The sequence below is a fragment of the Lingula anatina genome, chromosome 4 (genome assembly GCF_051362555.1).
Source record: "Lingula anatina isolate TDL-2025a chromosome 4, LinAna3.0, whole genome shotgun sequence".
NCBI classification, from domain to species: Eukaryota; Metazoa; Brachiopoda; class Lingulata; order Lingulida; family Lingulidae; genus Lingula; species Lingula anatina.
The window spans coordinates 8,172,422-8,193,651 of NC_141770.1; the positions used below are offsets into that span (position 1 = coordinate 8,172,422).

At 36.2% G+C, this 21,230-nt stretch overlaps 1 protein-coding gene across 3 annotated transcripts in view; it reads right to left on the bottom strand.

Moving 5' to 3' along the window:
• Positions 1-21,030, bottom strand: part of LOC106150780 (uncharacterized) — a 77,053-nt gene extending 56,023 nt beyond the window's left edge. For 2 of the 3 annotated variants that reach the window (XM_087012287.1, XM_087012286.1), the window contains exon 1: positions 9,407-9,697. The gene's annotated coding sequence lies outside the window, so the exon portion shown is untranslated. Of the gene's footprint in view, positions 1-9,406; positions 9,698-20,891 lie in introns of those variants that run through there. The other variant, XM_087012285.1, reaches the window with a different exon arrangement.
• Positions 21,031-21,230: the final 200 nt, after the last annotated feature.

Genomic DNA, 21,230 nt, shown 5'->3' on the forward strand with positions numbered 1-21,230 from the left:
AGGGGAGTTTAGGCATCCTGTCTCAATTATTTACAACAACAACCCCTTGAAACAAAGAGAGAAACCAGATACTGGAAGGGAGTTCATATGCACTTCAAACTCCTGCCCTGAACTCTTATGCTCTAAATACAATTAATTACATCTGAATATTTTTCTCAATTGTATAGAGGCTTACATCTGAATATTGATCTCAAGACCAAAGTTCAGTGTGGAAATTGCCTCTCTTTATCTTCCATTTCTGTATGGTAAAAAAATCTAAACTAAACACCACAGTAATGAGCACTGCATCAAAAATATTGGCAAAAAAACATATTAACAATTCCAGTCCAAATTATTCTTTTGTTCAAAGTCCTCATAGGACTGAGCAAACAAGAAAACCCAATCATGTGATATTATATTCATTTTCTGGAGAGACTGACTCATTTTTCAAAGTAAATGGAAGTAGGAATCTGTATATGATAGGACAAGTAGGCTGTGTAGGCATGGAGCAGCCATATAGCAGGTGAAGTGGCAGCAGATGGCAAGAACAAGACTGCATAACAACCCAAGAGGACTGTTTCATATAATCTTAGATTAACCCTTTGCAGTTGTTCCCTTTTCCAGGACACCTGACCTTAACCTTTCTCCCCCCCCCCCCCCTCCCCAACCTGCAACCAATGCCTGTAAGTGATATCCACTATTTTTTTGATAAAAGTCAAAACTACCAAGTCGAAAGAAAATGGCAGACTGGTAAATTTTCATATATCCTACCTGAAATTTCACAAAGAATACAATTTCATGCCCAGAAAATTAAAAAGCATCAGTTCTTGCCAAATGTGTCCGTTTTTTTTTTTTTCCCTTCCTTTTTTCACGTGTTAAGAAATTAATTACATCATATAAACGTGCAACTCAAATATCTAGCCAACCTCTTAAAATACCCCAGGGGTCTTTTGTGTGCATTAATTTCTTGTGTATTGTGATTTTATTATTTTAAAAACTACAAGTGAACTTCAGACCCCAGTAAAACCCTGAAACCCCAGACACTCTTGTAAACATCAAAGGCTTTCCTTATGTCTCATCATCTCGATTCTACCAGCAAAAAATAAAGGGATTTCAATTTCAGCCGTTGTCGACTATTACGAGTAAGGTTCACAGGTCTTGTTACTATGTCAATATCGTAAGGTGTGTTGTGGTAAGATCTCCCTTTTGTTATCACACTGTAAACTAACTGCCGCCCCCAGCTTGTTAAATTAAGGCAGCTGTTATCCGAGCCACGGTCTCTTTCTCAGCCACAGGATACAAATTTCATTTGCCTTTTTGCCCCCAACTTGCTCACCATGACTTTCATATATAGCGAAACTAGGTCAAGGGAATTTTTGCTGCATATAATCTGATGAAAATATTATGATATTACCTGATTGAATCTGATAAAAATTTGATATAGCCAGAAAAAAATGATTAAATGCTGGCATTCTATGTAACTGTTTGGTACTGCTTTGATAATAAGAAAGATTGGTCTCCAAGGAGTAAAGTGAAGCACAAACCACAGGACCTTTTTTTTTTGATGGATGAAATACTGCTTGAGAAATTGTTTTCCTGCCATGAAAATATATAATTTCATACGCAAATCTTGTTGTTAACATTTCTTTTTCACATGCATTCTTCCAATCACATATTTCTTTCTCTCTAAACTGACAATATACCAACATCTAACTTTTAATAAAATGTTTGCTTTATTAAAAAAAACTTCTAAAATTCCAAGGTCTACTTTTTTTTCCAATTCAACAAACATGATAATTTTGTGCCATATAAAGCTATACAAAACAGGCATCATATTTCAGTGAAACGGACTGTTATTAATGGATCTTGGGTCTTAATAGATTTCAATTATGGTTGGTGAATGGTCTAAAACATTCACCAAATTTACAGGCGTATAGTAAAAACTTTTAAAAAAATATTTTGAAATGCATAAATCTGGCATGACTAAATTAGGTGACAAACTTTTCCAAATTATCAAGTTTGACAAAATTTTTAAAGTGAAAAAAAAAAAAAAAAAAAAAAAAAAAAATTGGCAAAGAATTGTTTTCCAACAAAATTTTCAAGACAGACTGAATTTTCAGGTTTTTATCGTCAGTGTGTTTGTAGAAAAGGCCACTGGTTTGTAAGAAGAGTGTACTGACCCAGACTTTCCCTCTACTGGGCATATAGGCAGGCAACCAGCTGAATGAGGGGCCGTAGCAATAGCAATAGCAATAGTCTGAATGTTCAATAGTCACTGTAGAACCCTCAGACCAATGAATCCTCGATTAAAAACAGATGAAAATGCAGGCCCGTAGCCAGCAATTTCAAAAGGGGGGTTCTTTTTCTGAAAAAGTGGACCTTTTCCCATAAAAACTTCATGTACCTAGATCAAATTTTACCCAGAGTGGACTTTTTCCCAGCAAAGGGGCTGTTCTTTTGACCCCCCCCCCCCCTCCCTGGCTACGGCCTGAAATGTTATTCATTCTTTCTTTCTTTACAGGAACATACGGGCCCGACAACAGTGAAATAAAAACATACCTTTAACAAAGTGTGCCTTGAAAAACGTGCGAAGGTTCCTAAATTTTTATTTCAAATTTACAGATTTTTATAGAAACTCTAGCAGGCCTTTAGCAAGCTGGGTGATGCAATTTGTCAGGCTTTTACAGTTCAACTGCCACAAAAAGAGATTTTGGCAGCCCTGAAGAGTGACCCAGACGGTGCTCTCTGACCAGAGAGGTCAATTGACCACAGCTATGACCACAAGATGGGCTTGGCTGGATAGACCATATATTAATCTCCATATGAAGGACTCTCACACTGCCCACTAAGTAGAAGATAAGATAATATTGTGTTTAATTCATTTGCTCTGTATGTTCCATTCTGTTGGCAATTCTTGAAAAACATGAAACTTTAGATGGTTTAATTAGTCAATAACCAATTTTTTTTACAGTATTTTTTTTGTAAGATATTTTGATGGGGAACAGCCCATACCCTACAAATTTTTTTATCTTTTCATAATGTTTGTAAAATACAGAGAAGTTTTTAACTATCTTTGTAGCAGCATGCTGAATAAGTACTCTGTTAGCACTGACCGTGTACATTTAATATATTTTTTTACAGCAGAAAACTAGGAACCAAACTAAGGAATGAAACTACATGACGATGTATTAACCTCAGCAGCTGATCAAGGGGAACCTAAAACAAGAGTAAAAATGCTCCTTACAAAGTTCACTTCCTGGTACACAATACCCACATCAGTCTCCCGTCATGTGGGACGCAAAGACAGCCATTACCATGACAACCGTTCTGATAAGCTGTCTCCCAGGATCAAGTGCATGACATGCATTTTCTCTGCTTTTGTTCTGACAGAAGAAAAATGATTGATAAAGTGGTTTTAAAGTGAACAGATGGTTTGTAAGACCATTATTATTATTATTATTATTATTATTTTACTGCCGACTATACTACGCCCTCAGTTTAACAAGCAGACCCTTTTTAGAACCATGTTTAACACTAAAACTTGTTTTGAAATACCATAGTCAGATGGGATTATAATTACTAATGCAGGTGCTCTGTGGTTGATGATTGCGACATCTTTTATCAAACAACATAACAGACAAGCCTCCTTTAGTACACGGTGACAACTAAAACCCAAAAAAACATTCACAACAAAAATCAAGCGAAGAAAAAAATACCATCTATAACAAAAACCAATGAAGAAAAAAGATACCATTTATAACAAAAACCAACTGAAGAAAAAAATACCATCCATTACAAAACACACAAAGAATAAAAAAAAAAAACATCCATAACAAAAACCAAATGAAAAAAAAAAAAAAAAAAAATTACAATAACAGACCACAAAGGTTAAAGATACAACAAAGACATTTAACAAGAAGAGTTATATATCAGACTCTACATCAGAGAGGTAAAAACATCACCGGGGACAAATCGTTCATGGTGGTTAGTTCGAGTAATAATAATGTCAGCCGACTCCACTCGCGTCAATCTCAAGGCTTCCCCAACAATCACCTTGTTATTGGACTAACAAATAATAACCTGAATGAATACACTCACATCTTCACCGCAGACTTAATTTGACATGCAACCTCATATTACGAAACATGAATCAGCGAAAAATAACTTCAGTATAATCTATGGAGGCGAACCGAAAGACAACGCATGCCCAACTTAACTTAATGGTCAGAAGAAAAGGAAGTGGATGCATCAAAGAATACTAAATTAAACTTGCAAATAACAGACTCAGAAAAAAAAGAAGAAAAGAAGTCTTTATTCTCTATTATGATGCTATAAACGCATTCAAGCCCCAACAAATTTGTCTATTGCATTGTCTAGAAGATAGTCTCCAAGACGACATATGAGTCACAATCTCAATAACATTTCCTTTCAGTAACAACTTGAACTCTGTGTATTGATCAGTGAAGACCAAGAAACAAATCATTTATTCTAAGCTATGAGAAATGGGCACAATCAAAACCTACAATGAGAAAATATTCTCTAATGGCCTATTGATATGCCTTCCTCGTGGGACATGATAATTTAAAAATAATAAATTTGTGGGGAAATCCACAGCTTCCGATTGCGCTATGAAGGTTCTAGTAACGAGGTTGAAATCCTGAACATATTTTTAAAAAAATCTTTGTCCATTTTTGTATAACCTGTTCATTCTTCTCACTAAAAATGGAGTTGTTTTAGTCTACATTATCCAGTGGATAAAATACATTTATTGTTCGAAACAGCTCGGTTATGCCAGACATCAATTTATGTAAGCTGCTACTGAATTGGATTAACACACCACAAAGCAATCTTGGGCTTTAACAGTGGCAGCCATCATGGAAATTAACCCTTTCCAACTCTGTTCTGTCCAACTATAAGAGGTTAATGTCGTAGCAACAACAAGACGTCTCCTTAACTGTGCAAATAATTCAAAATGGCCTAGAAGCAGTTTCACTGACTCATATTCAGGTGAATTAACCTGAGATAGTCCTGCAAAAATCAGAGGATGGGGGATATTTGTGTTAAGGATATGGAACTGAATAGTGCCTTGATGCATACATTAACAGTGGGGTCTAAAGTATATAGGAAAAAAAACCCAAGTGCCCTACATTTATATTATATATGTATGCCCGTATTCCATAAATTACTGAATTTTGTTATGTTTGGATTTCAACTAGGTTAGTCACAGTATCTAGTGTTTGAAGTAAACAACAGTTCGTCATCCTAAGACTCTTTTAATTGCCAGTAAAAGTTGCAATGTTTCTTTTTTGAAATTGTCATTAACTAAAATATTAGTTGCATTACTGGATCAACCAGTAGCAGCTCTCTCACGAAATAAAACCAATACTTTCCACGGCAAGTTCATCCATAGGGCACTTTATTTGAGTTAAATGGAAAAAATGCTGGCATCCATTACTAGTCTTCTGTACAAATTGAACTGAAATAATATCATTTTACACAGCAATGTCTGCAGAAATGTACATTCATCATGCAGTTATCTAGATGTAACGCTTTGTCTGTGATGGATTATTCTCATTGGTCATATCTGCGATAAGTTTTAATCCATACCTGCACATGAGAGGGAATCGACGCAAACGACTAATTTCCCCAGCAAACCTATGGCCAATTTACATTTCCAATTTGTGAGCGAAACCCAAATTTGTCATGTAATCATTCTCATTTTCCTAATTGCTAGCTCCATAATGCTATACATCAATCAGGAATAAAAACAGACAAGAGAAAGAACCCTCGAGAACAGAGCATGTAAGAGGCAACGGCAAACGCCACTTAATAAACACCTCATGCCATCTCTCTCTGGCCACATTCAGAACAGTGAACAAACTAGTCCACGGGTCAAATATGGCGACCAACTTAAAAGCTTGCCATTTTATCTGCTAATAGACACTGAATAGATTCCCCGAGGAGAAGTATTCATGTGGATCGGCCATATTTGATCTGTGGACTAGTTAGTCCACTGTTCTGAATGCGACCTCTCTCTCTTCAATTTTTATTGCAGGGGTTTCTAGGATATGAAAAAAAAAAAAAAAAACATGAAAGTGATAGGTTCAAAATTTTGATTTTTTTTCTCCTCTCCAGAGAAGCAGCATCAATTTCTGACTTAACTCATGATATCAAGAGAATTTCTTCAATTATCAAACCTAAAGAAGCCAATTTATCAAAATGATACCCTTTCTTTAAGGACCGTTTGAAATTAAAATGGGAAGCCTTATCACAAGGCAAAGAGGAAATTAAAGATAGGCATAACATATCTATCCCACCGTCTGAATCGATGAATAACTCAAGCAAATGATTTTCAGTTCTACAAAACAATTCCTTATAAAAGAAAAAAGTGATCTCTCCTTTAGATGCTCAATGAGAGTTTTACAGCACTGTATGATCGATGTTTCAGGAAGCCGCCAAATGGAAAATGGCTGGTTAGATGATTATATGGAGCCAATCATAACCAGCAGTGTCATTGCCTGAGCATGGTTTTAATATTCCCTTTAAAGATTATATATCCTCTTTAATATGCTGGTCCTGACATTTGTCAAACACACAGTCACAATGTGTGCGATAGGACAGCACAGCTTTCACGAGGGAGTGGTGGTTGTGCAGAACTCCAGTCTTAAGGGACCATTCAATGTGAATTTTGTCAACCTACTCCAGGCACTGAGAAGAATATACAAAAGCTGACGATTATACGAGTACGTTGGAGGCCTGTTACTCTGTTAATCTGATTGCAAGAGTCCCCCTGGAGTTGTGCAATGGCTAGGTTGACAAAATTTTTTTGTAAACAGTCCCTTATTACATAATCACCCTAAGTATCTGGGAAACTATAACTGAGCTCATATGACTGTTCCCCGTGGATAATAAAGATGACCAACTCACTGAGATTTCAACTCACTTTCTTTTAAGAAAAATTAATGAGAATAAAAGAACCAAACACTAGTATCATTGAAAAGCTATTTTAAAAGAGTGCTTTCAGCTATTCATATGCACTCAGATATTCCTGCATCACAATATTCATAAATTATCAAAACGGCCTTCAAATTCAACAGGAAAACATGAACTGGCATTCACTTAAAACGTTTAAATGGGGTAACTCAGGGTGAGGCTGCACACCTGCTGGGAGTTGTTTTCAACCAGCCTTCCATTTCTATTGAATACACACACTACTTAAAAAGCCCATAAAATCTCACCAGTATCTGGAACAGCTATAAAAAGAACCACACGGCCCCAAACCAGCACATCCAACATCGCCATCCCACATCCATGTTCATGGGCCCCCTGTCATTACCACGGGGCACTTGGGGCATGGATACAGAACACCTCCAAATGCTGAAGGTGACCTTTAGTAAAATACATGTGATTACCAGATTGTAGAGTGCCATTCAATAATACACACGTACAAGCTGTAAATATAATCCATACGCCCATGCAAAATAACCTGCATGGAAAACACAGGGCGGTATTGATCCCACAGCTAACGGTACCTGTGCACAATGTGGCCTTTCTTTTCACAGCCAAACGGCTCTGTAGGGGGCATATTAATGCTGATCATGCTAAAACGATTTTTTTTATCCGACTTGAATAATAAGTGCATTTTTGTGCTGTGTTCTCGAGGCTTTTGTTAGGTGATATTCAGCTGCTGATGTCAGCACGTTCGTTTCTGATTCTTTGTCTGGGGTCATTCTGTAGCCATCCTTACCTACTGGAGAAGTGTCTTTTAAAAAAAGTATTTACTGATAACGTAGCAGCAAAGATGTCTTATAGCCATGAACTAGTTTCCTGAGCACCTGTATATCACCATTAAAACGACTTACATGCTGTTCTGCACATTTCATTCTATTTTGTCCCATTATATTTGTCCCATTACATTCTATTCCAATAAGCCATAGGGCTTAAAGATTAAATAAATGAAATAACTTCTTTCAAATCCACAAAGCACCGATCTCTTTAAAAGCAACTCTCACAGCTGTCTGTACCATAGTAGAATTGGTAGAAGTACAACTACATAATGCGAGGGAATTGCAAATTTACATCTAAATACCATCCACATTAACCAGCAAATATAACTGCACATAAAAAATGTGTTGATTCCAATTTTCCTGACAACATGATTTTATCATGTCAGTCAGTATCTGAATAGCTCCATGGCATATATCTACAACTGATAACATGATGGAAGAGTGCCTCTATATTGAACCCATATATATACTGGAACAGTTGATAAAAACATGTCATCTACCACATTTTATTATCATATAATATAGACTCAGAATGACTGATCCAAATTTCAGAAATTTCCTAACTTAAAATTAACAAATTTGGAAAAAACTTTTTAAAAATTTAAATTATTTTTTAAATATTTTATTAAAAATTCCACATTTCCACAATGTTTTGGCTAAAATACTAAGCCATTCAGACAAATCAAAATCTATCCAAAGTGAACAAAGAGGATTATCTGCTTGTATAAATTATCTACTTAATATTATCTTGTCCACAAGGACTTATTTCATAATTCATAGCATAATTCATAGTCTGGACTTCATAACTACTCTACTGCCTACATATTCTTTTCTTTTCTGGAGAAAAAAAAAGGCTCTTAATAATGGTTTTAAAAGAGGCATTTACTAAATATTTGCCCTATACTGGCTAGTCAAACATTTTTCTGCCTGCTCTACAGTAAACAGTGTGTGCATTTGTTAATATAGAAACGGTTAATGGATAACAAATACCAGGACAGGACTCCAGACCATATCAGACACTGTTAGAAAGTCACGCTTTTATAAATCTCATTTACATTTATTCCCCTTCAATAAAGGTCTAGTAATAAAGTAGAAAAAAAGCCAACATATTTTGCTATGTTTGATAATTATGTTATTTCTTTAGTGACGATAGGGAGTCATTTGGACGACCCATGATAAGGGCTTCTTTTGGATGACCATATCATCTGATTTAAAGAAAATTAAAAAAGAATAAAGTAAACAGTTAAACATCCTATTTCCGTAATTATTGAGCAAATTGAAATCTAGTCTCTGATGGTTTTTCCAAATGGAATTTCATCAATTTGACCTTAATTTGATTCTGATGGGCATCATTTCCCTACACAATTAAATATTTTTATTCTTTCATCAATATACTTTCAGAAGGAAAAGCCACGCATTATTAACACATAAGTTTTAGATATTGTGCATTGCTTATGTCTTCACATAAATGAACAGAAAAATCCCCAAGAAATCTTGCTCAGAGTGGACTTCCACTTCACCAACGAGCTCATAATCGTAAAGCAAAACCCAACTTCCATCACTTTCCTGATGACCAATTTCAACAAGCTATTAACACACATACAGGCGTCAGGAGTTCATAATTAGCCCATCCTACTCACCTCAATGAAACACCTCGTTTCACCATCAAACTCTGCACGCCTCAATCTCTGTCCACAAGATTGGGGTATGTCAAACGTACTACTACCAGGACTGGCAGAGGTAACTTTAACGCAGGGCTTTCAAAACTAGGTCATATTTGTTGTGTAAACAACGGTCTATACAGGGCCCTCACAATGGAGTCCACAGAGCGTGAAATAGACCTATAATCCATAGAAATACCCCTTCCAGTGCAAACCTATACTGAATGTGCAATCAGTTGGTCCCCGCGAGAGCTAAATCAACACTTGTTAAGCAGGCCTCCCGAGTGGGGAAGATTTTCTGAAAAGAGTGTTCAACTTTTAGTATTGCTATGAAAACTGTAAGGTGCCCAAGGGTTTGACCTGTCCCCAAAATGTGAGAGTGCTGGTGATATTTCTCAAAACACCACGACAGTTTTCACCTGTTCCTTCACACGAGAGACAAAATGATATCACAAATACAAGTTGGAAGAAGCCTATTTCACAATCAACACTGGAGAGATTTCTTATGTTCTCTTAAGTTTCTTTAAAGGCTTTTTAAAAGCTTTTATCAAGGCTTTTTATAAGCTTGTTTGTTAGCTTTTCTCCCATTTTTTTAATCTTCTGCAGCTGCCTGCTTAAATATGATAATAGCAGCTCCATGCTGCATGAGACCATCCAAAAGGGCATAGGTCAAAGAAAATATGCCACTTTGTCATTGCCAAATATTTGAAAGGTCACTTTAGAATCAGTGTTCTGATATATATTATATATATATATTCTACCTCCAAAGGCTGGGCTTTTAAAATTGTTTGAGGATATATTCAGGCCCGTAGCCAGCAATTTCAGAAGGGGGGTTGTTTTCTGAAAAAGTGGACCCTTTACCATAAAATCCTCAAGTACATAGATCAAATTGTACCCAGAGTGGACCTTTTCCCAACAAAAAGGGTGGTTCTTTCGAACCCCCGAATCCCCCCCCCCCCCCCCCCCCCCCCGGCTACGGGCCTGTATATACTTAAACAAAGCGGATGACACCATTATTCAAGATAATATTTGTTTCTTTAAATTGTGTTTCACAACAATGCAGATAAATCTCTTGCAAGTTTCTCCCACATCAATATACCTTGGTTTCAACTTAGCATAAATGCTTTGTCATTTTACATACCATTCAGTTCCATGTAGATACAATATCACAAATACATACAGTGTAGTATATCTTTCAATCTGCAACCAAATTCATCAACTCTTCAAACTAGGAGTCCTTCTTCCACAAGAGGAAACTACAACAAATGTTAATCTAACATGATATTTCTGACTTGGGAAGGGACAAGAGTAATTCATATATATTAAGTATATTATAAAACATGGAGGTGGCTTGGGTAAGAAGGCAAAAACATTCATAAAAGAGCTTCTCGTGGCTTCAAGTGAGCCAAACTTCCAAGTGTATTGATCTGGTAACATCGTGTACAATATATACTAGTCTATGTGGAATCTACAAACATACATTAGTTCATAACTGCCACGTTTCATTGATTTTGGATGTCGGGAACTGTAATGGAAACAAGACAAACCCACATATTAACCCTACGTTGACAGGGGCAGTCGACACAAATACAATGCTCGTCAAATAATTGTAGGTATAAATGGACCAACTTTGGCTTGCATAGAAGTATAGATCATTAAGTAAATACCAGTCTTTAGTAACAGGGCTATTGTTTATTTGCTTTCCTTGTACCACGTAAGTTCATTTCTGATTGCTTACATAGCATGAACGTAAATGGAAGTTACACGGAGTTGCCAACATAACAGAGATCAAAATACAGTAATGACTAAATCCTTTCAAATTGGAGGGGGGGGGTCTGACTTTTTACAGACACTGTATATTTCAAGTCTTAATTTCTTAAAATAAGAGCACTCCTATTGAGTGGTGGCAACAAAATTGAAAAGCAGACCACCTTATAGTTTTATTCCATGCATTAAAAAGCACCGCAAATGATATACAAAAATATAATTTATATGGTTTTAACATGATGTATCTGAAAGTTTGATAATTTTTGCCCACTGAAAAGATCATTACTGTACAAAGAGCTGCATAGGTCTAATGCTTTATAATTTAAACAATAGAATAATGCTTGTCAACAAAAAGAGTCTGTCCTAAATAATACATAGAATTCATATACTGTATATATCTGAACATGCTTTCTGATGTTGTGAGGCAACCAAGCTAACAGTGTTTAAAATATTGACCTTCAGTAATAAGTCTTCAGACAAATATTCACTTTGTTAACGTATCAGACTCTAGACAACCAGACATAACAAGTTACACAAGACCGATATTTATGGCTTTTTCTTGGGAAGTTTTCACAGTGGGAACCTGAACTGGGTATGCTGGTTCTATAAAGTACATGGCACAGGTCAAACTCTATATTATATGTTGTATTGCTTTGCAGTTGTGGATCGGAGAGAGCTGCAACACTCACTCGTGATCGCCACTTGTGATCCTTGCCCTCTTTAGGCAAAAATTTGGTACAACCTTTGTATTAGAAAAAGAGTTTTGCTTCATTTTTTTTAAACCAAGTACTTTCATTTCACACAAACATAGGTCAGAAAGAAAAAAAAAACTTATAAAATTTTCATCTAATCCATGGGCTAGGAAAAAGAATCAAGATTTTATGCCAATTTTTCATTGCCAATTATGACTTCTTTCAATAGAAAACAAAACAAGACGGTCTGCCCCAATATAAGGTAAGTATAATTGCAACAGGCCCTAGCTAAACTCACAACCCAATTAGAATCGTCATTTACTTTCTAATTTTCAGAGCATTGAATGCACCTTTCAGAAATACAAAAAATGAATATCATCCGACCTCCACAAGAGAAAATGAGACTTCATTACTCCTAAATGTGTGGGAAGCTTCTTGTTAGCTGCCAATCAAACTAGAGGATCAGAGAGGCGATACCGCCTCCGAATATTGTACCACCAGCTGGAGCAAGCGCATTCGTATAGACCCCCACATACACAAAATAAGGGGTGCAGCCACCAGTCTTGTGCTTGACAAGCTGTAAAAATGCAATCAACAAGAATTTTCAAAATATGCAAAAAATATATATAACTAAAAATGGTGCAATCAAAGTTAAGTTCATTGTAAGGTAGGTCAAAGGTCAATTTCAAGGTCACAGTAAATTGCCAGTATATGACTTCCTATCCAACTTCAATAGTAACTATGGACCTATCTCTGCCAGTTTTGGAGATAAAAGGGAAGCAAAATTTGCAAAGTTCAGTTCATGGTGAAAAGTAGGTCAAAGGTCAATTTCAAGGTCACAGTAAGATTGCCAGTATATGACTTCCTATTCAACTTCAATAGTAACTATGGACCTATCTCTGCCAGTTTTGGAGATAAAAGGGAAGCAAAATTTGCAAAGTTCAGTTCATGGTGAAAAGTAGGTCAAAGGTCAATTTCAAGGTCACATTTAGATTGCCAGTATATGACTTCCTATTCAACTTCAATAGTAACTATGGACTTATCTCTGCCAGTTTTGGAGATAAAAGGGAAGCAAAATTTGCAAAGTTCAGTTCATGGTGAAAAGAAGGTCAAAGGTCAATTTCAAGTTCACAGTAAAATTGCCAGTATATGACTTCCTATGCAAGTTCAATAGTAACTATGGACCTATCTCTGCCAGTTTTGGAGATAAAAGGGAAGCAAATTTTGCAAAGTTCAGTTCAAGGTGAAAAGTAGGTCAAAGGTCAATTTCAAGGTCACAGTAAAATTGCCAGTATATGACTTCCTATTCAAGTTCAATAGTAACTATGGACCTATCTCTGCCAGTTTTGGAGATAAAAGGGAAGCAAAATTTGCAAAGTTCAGTTCATGGTGATAAGTAGGTCAAAGGTCAATTTCAAGGTCACAGTAAGATTGCCAGTATATGATTTCCTATTCAACTTCAATAGTAACTATGGACCTATCTCTGCCAGTTTTGGAGATAAAAGGGAAGCAAAATTTGCAAAGTTCAGTTCATGGTGAAAAGTAGGTCAAAGGTCAATGTCAAGGTCACAGTAAGATTGCCAGTATATGACTTCCTATTCAACTTCAATAGTAACTATGGACCTATCTCTGCCAGTTTTGGAGATATAAGGGACTAAATGTTATAATTTTGGAGTTACCATAATGTGCCATAAATTTCCTACAGAAAAAATTAATTAAAATAAAGAAAAGGTCATTTTGGTCAAAGTTCTTGAAATGGGAGGTTCTCTGAAGTTGGAGAAGTTTAAATTTGATAAAATAATGTCATTTTTGACCACAAGTTGTCTGCTTTGCGAAGCATTATGTTTTATTTTTCCGGAGTTCAAAATTTATTATCCATTACCGTACTGCACATTTTTACGGAAGCCGACTGGTGCCATATGTTGAAAAAAAAAATTATCTCGAAATTTCGAGATAGCATTTTTTTTGTTCAAATTTCAAAATACTATCTCGAAATTTCGAGATAAATTTTTTTGCTCAAATATCAAAATGCTATCTCGAAATTTCGAGATAATTTTTTTTTTGTTCAAATTTCAAAATGCTATCTCGAAATTTCGAGATAAAAATTTTTTTTGTTCAAATTTCAAAATAGTATCTCGAAATTTCGAGATAATTTTTTTATCTACATATGGCACCAGTCGGCTTCCGTACATTTTCCTTTCACCACCAATATGTACTTTCTGATACAGCGTAACTCGAAAACCGTATGGAATACAAAAAAACCGAGACCACTTCCAGTGTTGGGCTTTACATGCTCTACAAAATGCAAAAAAGAATGGGTCTCTAGCATTAACGGTTCCCGAATTAGAGACAGTTTTCAGTTTCGGTATCTTATGGCCGCTACTCCTGTGAAAATGCACCGATTGACCCCAAATTCACGGAGATGAAAGATGACCTGAAGGGTAACACTTTCCAATAATATTATTGGTTAAGTCTTTGTGGCGTCTGAATAACAGGGCAAAAAAATTTTTTTTCGTAAAAAATTTCATTTTTTTGAAAATTTTGACCCATTTGACCTTGAAGTAAAGGTCAAAGGTCAAATCCGAGGGTATATTTGAAATCTACACATATGACTTTTGGAAAGCCGTCTATAGAAATTTTTCCCGTAACTCCTTCTGTAGGGTAGATAATTAGCATTTAATTTTGCCATTTTTAGACAAGGGTGCATTGCAATGAGTGCCACACCCAGACCCCAATACCAACAAAGCCCAAATTTTACGTGGAACGAGTTGAGATTATAGGTGACCTAAATCCATGAGATGGGTACGGGGGCCCTTACCGTCTAGGAGGAGAAGCGGTAACGGTAACATGGCGGCGGAGCCGGCGGAACGGACCGGACGGGACCGAAACCATGTGTACCGCCAGCGCTAACGCTGGTGGTAAATTTTTTTGTTCAAATTTCAAAATAGTATCTCGAAATTTCGAGATAATTTTTTTTTCTACATATGGCACCAGTGGGCTTCCGTACATTTTCCTTTCACCACCAATATGTACTTTTTGATACAGCGTAACTCGAAAACCGTATGGAATACAAAAAAACCGAGACCACCTCCAGTGTTGGGCTTTACATGCTCTACAAAATGCAAAAAAGAATGGGTCTCTAGCATTAACGGTTCCCGAATTAGAGACAGTTTTCAGTTTCGGTATCTTATGGCCGCTACTCCTGTGAAAATGCACCGATTGACCCCAAATTCACGGAGATGAAAGATGACCTGAAGGGTAACACTTTCCAATAATATTATTGGTTAAGTCTGTGTGGTGTCTGAATAACAGGGCAAAAAAATTTTTTTTCGTAAAAAATTTCATTTTTTTGAAAATTTTGGCCCATTTGACCTTGAAGTAAAGGTCAAAGGTCAAATCCGAGGGTATATTTGAAATCTACACATATGACTTTTGGAAAGCCGTCTGTAGAAATTTTTCCCGTAACTCCTTCCGTAGGGTAGATAATTAGCATTTAATTTTGCCATTTTTGGACAAGGGTGCATTGCAATGAGTGCCACACCCAGACCCCAATACCGACAAAGCCCAAATTTTACGTGGAACGAGTTGAGATTATAGGTGACCTAAATCCATGAGATGGGTATGGGGGGCCTTACCGTCTAGGAGGAGAAGCGGTAACGGTAGCCGTCCGGCGGAGCCGGCGGAGCCGGCGGAACGATCCGGACGAGACCGAAACCATGTGTACCGCCAGCGCTAACGCTGGTGGTACAACAAGGAACCAGGAAAAAAAGTACATACATTAATTATGGAGATGGTAAAAATGGGTATAATTGGCTCCAGAGTAAAGTATATCCCAGAAACCAGTGCAGCGCTAGCAGTGTTTTAATCATGTATTTTGCATTATTATAGAGCTGGTAATTTATTCCCCTGGTGATTTCTTAATGATGGATTAGGATCTGTTCAGTGAAGAAACATGTTTTTCTTTTTGCCAAATTGAAGAAAATAAATACTCTCTCTCTCTCTCTCTCACACTTCTTGCCTACTAGTATCCACATTTCTACATTAAAAGCTACACATTTAAACGGTGAATAAATTATCACCATTTCAATTTTTATCAATACCATTTTAAAAAAATGAAAAATCCTTTGATTTCCAAATGTAGTTACAATACATAGTACAAGGTATACATTTATCAAAAACCGGTCCAAGGATGAATTAACACGAATGCCCAACACGAAATAAGTGGTTTCACACAGAAAATACCATGTTCATCACTATGGTTCTTACATGGTATCAATCAAGTGAGAGTTATAACATGTTCCCATGCTCTGAAGCATGAAGTGTATGTGTTTTTGTGTGCAGAGGTTTAACCTTCAGCATTCCATGTGCTTTTTTTATGTCCAATTTTTCTAGTAGCACCATAGGAGGAAACGAAAGGAAGTATAAAACTATGCTGTTATGGAACATCTGCATTGGCTTTCACTGCCAGAAACAACACTCACAGTCAATGAACTTCATATATCAGGGGCGGATTTAGGCCGTCTTCTGGGTCTTCCGGAAGACGGTCAGATTTTTAAGTTTACATTGACGGGTATCTAATGTTTTCTGTCGGAAGACGGTCAAAAATGGAGGATGGATTAACAAAGATAATTTAGAAGACTGTCAGAAAATATCTCTGGATCCGTCCCTGTATATAAAACTGAATAGCTATGAAACGATATTTTTCTGACAAAAATTTATCTTCTGATTGTTGACATGAAATACATTTCCACTGTACAAGTCAGTGGTTTCACAGTACAGGACATATGATTCCATAGTATCATATTTTCACCTCTTGTTTCCAGGGTTCTGTTTACACTTTGTGGCAAGAGTTGAGATTTAATCAATAGGCCAGCTCATGTTTTAAGATTATACTTTCCATTTTTCTACACTGAAATATAGCTGTGCCTTAGACCCCATTCCCACAGATTTTAGATCGATCTATCCCCGAGGGGAGTCTCACTAGATTACTGTCAGCTTAGCCGGCTTAAATGTCTGTCCCGCCTACTAAAAGCTCTAAGGGGGTAATTAACTTCCGTGCGCGGTTGGCTGACAGCAATTTAGTGTGAACCCCCAGGGAGTTAGGTCGATCTAGTTGGATCGATCTAAATCTCTGGGAATGCGCTCTTACAGACTGATAATAATTCCAACAGAATAAGCCAACTCATTAGCAGCTACGTAGCCAATTTATAAGATAAAATTTAAGATACAGGATTTACTTAGAAAAGACTACTGTACAAACGAAATTGGCACTTGAATGAGGTTGTGTTCAATGTTTAGGCCTGAACAAATTATTCAACATCACTGATGCTCAAGTTTCTTTAAATCTCCATTTTTTTACTTTCCCACAAACAAAATACATTCACTACGTAAGCACATGTAAAGCATGTACAAATATCTGCTATTTACATTCCCCTGTGTGCTCTATTACTTTTAAATACCAGATTGCACAAATAAAAAACTTTCAAAAAACACATTTATACATTTGCACCGCATTTTTTCTCATGAATAAAATCAATCAGCAGATAATGATCGTTGAGATTTTACCCCAGGAAAGAAGCTCAGCTGCTGCCAGCAATAATAGCTTTTTCCAAGAAAGATTCAGAACTCATTTTGAACCCAACTAGGAGCAAAAGTCTCAGGGAACAATTTTCATCTTTTTTTTTTTTTTTTAATGTGGTTTTTATTTTGCACTTAAATTGTTGTCAAAGGTAGATCAATATAAAAAAGTGTAAGTTGGAAAATGGGCTTGGATAAAAAAAACAAAGTACATGCTGAAATCATGCCATCCAATTTTACATTTTTTGTGTAATTATTGAATGTTTTTCCCTTTTTTCCTACAGGCTTGGATAAAAAAACTGAAAGTACATGCTGAAATCATGCCATCCAATTTTACATTTTTTGTGTAATTATTGAATGTTTTTCCCTTTTTTCCTACAGGATCAATACTGTCTATGACTCAATTAGATGAACAGCAGTCATAGGGAAGAACAACTAGCACCAGTCCAAAACAGGAAATTGATTCAATAAAAAGAATATGAAACTTCAGAAATAAGCCCCTTTCATCAAAGATGTATGTAAAAATACACCCAGAAATCAACATAGGACCAATATTTTTGACTGCAATATTTCAGAGGGGCTTTAGAAACTGAAAACCAATAAAATGTTGAAAAAAATAAACATTTCCAAGTTATAACATGTAATCATTTATAGTGAAGAGAGATTGAGAGGGCGGTGAAAATATGTGAACAATTTGACACTGATATGCTTATTTGTGACGCTCAATATTTTTAGTACTGTTGAATGAATATCAGAAATAACTCCAAGAAAACCAGATTAAGTGTATAAATATGCAATTTTCTAGAGAAGCTGTATTCATCCCTCAATACAAGCAAGTGCCAGACAACCCTGTTTGATTTAAAGCAACATGTTCTGTTTTTAGGGACACAGCTGTATGGTAAGGGCAAAATATCACATGCTTTTCATTTCACGTTATTGAGCGAGTGCTGTTTTTCTTTCTTTTTTTTTTTCTTTTTCCATCTCTATGAGAACTGTTACACCAGCTGCATGCTTTAGATAGCTTCTCCATACAAACATATTTCAACTGGGGAGAAGTCAGCTCCACTATATTAATACTACAGTCAACTGAACTCCAGTAGGTGTATAAGCTATTCTAATGAGATGCAACCTGTCTGCATGTAGATACTAGTAGAAAAGGGGCAGGTAGACTGTATTACCCCATGCAGAATCTGCCTAGACAAAACAGCAAGATCACTTGAAGTTGGAAACTGGTGCGTTATACACGCTCCAGGAGCGTTCTAGGTATAGCCAGGTGTAAACTGAGCATCTGTCAGCCACAACATTTGAACACATTACTTCAGCACACATCCATACACATCTGTGGAATACATGACCGTTTTTTTTTCTCTAACCTTTCAGCTTTGAAAGCTATATTTATAAGTACGTACCAGCTTCTTAATCTTTATTACATGTATTACTTATGCGGAATATCAGAAAGGTACATATACTAAATATACAATTTTTTTTTGGGGGGGGGGGTGCAGGGCAGGTGATTGAATGTTCATAGACACTTAAAATTTTTCAAAATCACCCACGTCATGCTACAGCTCCAAAAAACATTTAAAAAAATTTTGACATCCTGTTCAGCCATGTGAATAACACATGCACCAAAAACGTGCATTACGATACTGAACACTGTGCACGCCTTTTTCTCCGCAGGTTAAATTGCTTAAAACGATGCTATTTTCATTGTCTGCAGCTATCCATACACAATAAGCAAAGTAAGGGGGTCTGACACAAAACACTCCTGAGCGTACCCTGTAGTTAACACAATAACAGCAAGATAAAATATGTACACAAGCACACTATTACACTGGGGAACATAGCGCTTACACTCGCCAATTTAGCCAAATGCTACAACTGACTTAAACTGGCTAAACAAAATAGCAAATGCACAATGTAATGGGTATATTAACTCAACTTGTTGTAATGCATCTATGCAATGTCCAGTCTGTCCCATTTTAAATTTCTCAGCAGTGGCATGACAATGCAAGCAGGTTATTCACTATAAACTTGGATGTATAAAATGTGATAAGTACCCTAGTATATATGGCACAGGGCTTATAATCTACAAACACCAAAATCCTTAAAATACACCATTGTGATATATATATATATATATGAAACATGTTCAATACTGAATTATAGCATAATGAAAGCAAAGTGACTATTGTTAAAATGTAATTTATCAACTGACTCCCTGCATTTTTCCCTACTCTATATATACTGCTGACTCACACAAGACACAAATCCATACTAGTAGTAAGTCTAAAAACGATATCCCCCCCCCCAAAGATCACTGGAAACTGGTCTGCATTCATCTGCTATTTCATACAGACAACAGACAAGACAGTTCTCATTGCCCTCCGTGATACTCAGGGCGTACATATAACCAGAAACACAATGACATCCTACTAGTCTTGGCAGAGAACAGGAAACATGAGAAGACCTTTTTAGAGTGTATTTACTGATAAAACAGGTGTAATATCCTGCAGACCCAATAAAGACCCATGTGTGACCTTCATCCACCAACTGTGCCCGGAGCTTGGTTTAAATCTTTCCTGCACCTGTAAGTAAGGGCTCAAGGCACTCTGGTTAAATCTGAGGCTATTTCGTAGCATTTGAACTTCATTGCTGATTACATTAAGGATAGCCATTGGTATTTTTTTTTTTAGGTAATTCAAGGTTCAATTTTCAAGAATAATTCTAATATATATATTTTTTTGAGGGCAAGAGGGGGGGGGGGGGCTCATAATAAAACTAATGTGACAGACCAATTTAAAAGCTATTTTGGAAAGGCAAATGTATTATAGGAATGTCAAAACAAATAATTTTGACTAAGGCCGGATATCTTTTGATTAACTACACAAATACGAAAAGAAAAGGGGAAATGCAATTGAATTCTCTTGATTGAAATTTTTCTGAAAAGCTGTTTACAATTACACACAGAAAATGAAAATACTTTTGGGTCATTTTAGTGTAATATTAGTAAGAAAAACTATGTAACTACAAAAACGCAAAGAAAATTATATTTGGTCCAATGGATCATAAAACAACGACTACAAATAGTAAGTAGTCGAGAGCTACACCCACATATCAGAGGTCAGGCAAATTCTCGAATTTTGTAGATTACAATGAGCTTAAAACGGGAAACGGACGTTAAAATGAAACGAAGAAGATGCACGTTGAGCTAAACCATGTGCGCCTTCCCAATTCTTGATTGTTAATAACCTTGCTGGCTTGATTTGAATGTAAATTGTATCATGACTGTGGTAGGACATATTTCCTAGGAGCATGTCCGGAGTTCGATTAAAACTACCAGTTTTTCATCCTTAATATCACTATATCTTACAATACTAGTTAAGAGTCATATATTGCGTTATATGATAATCATTTCTTTTACTTACCGTCGATAAATCGATCTAAATCCGCAATCAATGCTTCATCAATTTTTGACTTTACGCGGGCAAAACAAAGCCACGTGTAGCATGTGACCTCAGCAACGAATGTGATTGGTTAATGGTGGAAATTCCACTCAATCAGGACCTACATAAAAATATTAATGAAATTACTTTTCTTGTTTATGAGCATTCCAATGGGCTTAGACCTACACGAATGCACATTGTTTGAAGTTATTATTATAATGCTGAATATTGACAAATATATATACTAACCTCTATTACATTTTTACTTTAAAATCTTGAAAGGACTTATGACACATGCTGCCATCTATTAGACTTTGGATG